Here is a 3,263-nt window from a genome sequence, read left to right on the forward strand (position 1 = left end):
AATTGAAAGTTATCCATTGTTTTGTCAAGAAAGCTTGGGTCTAACCAAATAGTGAAGGATTTGGTTTGTAGTTGCTGTTTTGTGGTTAATCTAAGCTTAGCAAGTGTTAGATTGAAGGTAGAAGTATTTGCATGTTACCTTTGAGTCTTGTATGTTTCGAAATCCAAGTGTTAGTATGCTGTTTTGTTGAGTGAAGTGATGAAATGGTTGCCGAGCGAATGGATTTGGTATAAATCGTGGTGAGTGAACTCACGGATGCAACAACACTTCAAGCCGAGTTTGTGGATTGATTATTTGTTAGAGAAAGACATGCCGAAGGTGCCTTAAGTTGCTGTGATTAGGCATTGAAGTATAGTGGAAGAAATTTGTGAAAAGTGGTTTAGTCAGGTTAGAAGCAAAGGAAATCGTGTACCTATTCTATTCTAGGTGAAAACGGTTGTGGAGTTTTCTATTTGTATTTATTTTCTTTATATATGTTAATGGAAATAAGAAAGAAACCATTCTACATGATAGAGCATCTATAAGATCAAGTTATACACATAGCTATAACCATGTGAATATAAAAACATAGAGATAGAAGTGAATTTAGTAAAACTACTATATTGTTTTTGTGAGAAACGGTTTGACCTTTACTAATTATGCGAATTTTCTGTATTTACCTAATTAGAATTGGACTTTGAATCCTTAATGAAAATTGTAGAACACATCTTAAGGAATGATGTGTCAAAATTTGGATTAAATGAATAAGAGTTGGCTATAATTTTCTTTGTAGATAAAGAATCTGGACGTCGATACAAGGTGCTAGTAAAGATTATGGCAACCGTTACTCTTAATACAGTGACAATTAGACTTAAGTTTCTTCATGGGAATTGTCAGTCTATGTCTTAAATATAACATACTAAAATTTGGTAGTATTTCAACAAGAATTGATAGGCCTTTTGTATCCGAAACTGAAACTGTACATTTAGCTAGTAAACTGTCTAGACCCGAGAACATATATTAGATGTTGTGTCTTTTATATTAGACTTGTATATAGAGTCTAATAACCATCTAATAGATGTTAGTTGTGTAGGAGTAAGTCTCACATCTTAATTGAGATATATAAGTACATATAGTATCATGTGTGTGCAATGAGTGCGGTGCATAGTGCTTGATTGTGGGGTAAATATCTATTTGGCATGGAATGGGACATGACGTAATGGGTTTTATCTTATAATTTAGACATGCACGTGTGCTAGGTTCATGAAAATTAGATAGATGCTTTAGAGTCTTTTCTTTTGCATACGATAAATACATTAATCAAAGGTGTGGTGGTGTGAAATGTGTGCATAAGTGAGTGAATGAACCCATCGGTACAGAGATACCGGTGATGCCCCCGGAAGTTTGGGATGCCCTTGTTGAGTGGCCTTGGATGCCTCGATAGAGAGATACTAAGATGCCTTGGAGTGAGATGCCCCCTGCTGAGTGGTCTTGGAAGGACCTCGATTGTGTGATACCGGGATGCCTCGGAGTGAGATGCCCATGATAGAAATATTGTGGAATTCGGATGAGGTAACTTCTGGAATTGACTCGATCAGGCTGGTAGAGTTCCGGTTAGTGATTGATTGATGGTGGATCATATGCTCACTAAATATAATTCTACTTGGCGAGTGAGTTCATCATTGTTGCATTGTTTCATCTTGATATTGAGCTTGAGAATGTGGTAGGTATATTTGATGTTTATGGATATATTTAGTATGTCTCATATAAAGTGATTACACATATGATGCGTTACAATTTCATTAGATTATATTCGTGACAATCCTATCTTAGTATCTTTAATTGTTTGGCCATGTTTCCCTTGAAATATTAATGACTGTGGATTGTTTAAGTTAGAGTTTTATCATTCTTTACTGGGCAAGGTTGTTTGCTCATACCTTACATTTTCAGATTGATAGCATGGATGTATCGCTAGTAGCTCGATACGGGGTGGTAGCGTGTCTTGATGTTTCTCTTCATGACGTGTATGATCCCGACATTGACATGGTTTTCTCCAAATATGAGGCTACTTTATGGATGGATGACGGTAGAGCTGACTTGATACCGATGAAGTTCGTTGCATGGTTTACCAACCATGAAGGGGAGATATTTGACCATTTACCCTTTGGTGTAGGAGGACCTGGAGCGGGTATGGACGGCACCTAAACGCCTTGGATCATGTAGAAGTTGACTATCTTTGGTTTTCTTCTATTAGACGTGGGCTGGTGTGGGAACTTGTGGAGTAGATACCCTCACCCTTTATCCCTGACTTTTGTTACGCCTGACTTTTGTTATGTACATGTTGTATATATAGGCAATGAACATGGAAAGAGTCCAGGTTGATAAATTTTGTAAGCCCTGATGATGATGATAAGAAGAAATTAAGCTTCTCGTGTTCTTGCTTATGTGCATGAATGATTTGGCCAATACTTAAAATATGAAGGTAGAGTGATGGCAGGATGACCTCATAACATAAACTTGAGATTTTAAATAATCCATGTTATACATGCTAACCTTCAATGGTAAACACTATAGATTATCTAAAGGAGGTTACAAGTTAGGTAAGAAGATAATAATAATTATAATTCCGCTTGCGCTTAGTACTGACGCCCTAGGACATCATAGCCACTCTTTTTTGGTATCAGAGCATAGGATTTATTTGGAGTAATAAGGTGCGGTAGTGACTATGCGTTAGGGTAATGATATTATCTTTGTAAGGAACAAGTAACTTATGTTACTCATAGGGTATCAGTAACAATTGTTGCAATTGTTACTTATTTGTTTTATAAGGAGACTCGGTAGGCTAATGAGTAGTGACCGATGTGCAGAAACTAGGAATTGTTAGGATAAGTAGAAATGGACGAGGAGTGGCTATGGATCCCCGTGTGGAAGGAATCTTGGAAGCACTTACTAATGTAGGAGCCCTATTGGAAAGGCAAGCCCAACAACAGGTAGGAGGTGACTGTAGAATGCAAAGCTTAGTAGAACAATTTCTGAAATTAAAACCCTCTAGATATGCTGGATTAGGAGATCCCGTAGAAGTAGAATTGTTGATAGATGAGATGGAAAAGATATTTGCATTGCTGAATTGTACTAATGCAGAGAAAGTATCTTTAGTAGAGTATCAACTTCAAGGAAATGCTGATTATTGGTGGAAAGCGACGAAAGGAACAATATTCACTGAAGCTGTGGATATGACTTGGACTGGATTTGTAGGAGTTTTCTATAGTAAGTATTTTTCAGAC

The sequence above is a fragment of the Eucalyptus grandis genome, chromosome 3 (genome assembly GCF_016545825.1).
Source record: "Eucalyptus grandis isolate ANBG69807.140 chromosome 3, ASM1654582v1, whole genome shotgun sequence".
Lineage (NCBI taxonomy): Eukaryota > Viridiplantae > Streptophyta > Magnoliopsida > Myrtales > Myrtaceae > Eucalyptus > Eucalyptus grandis.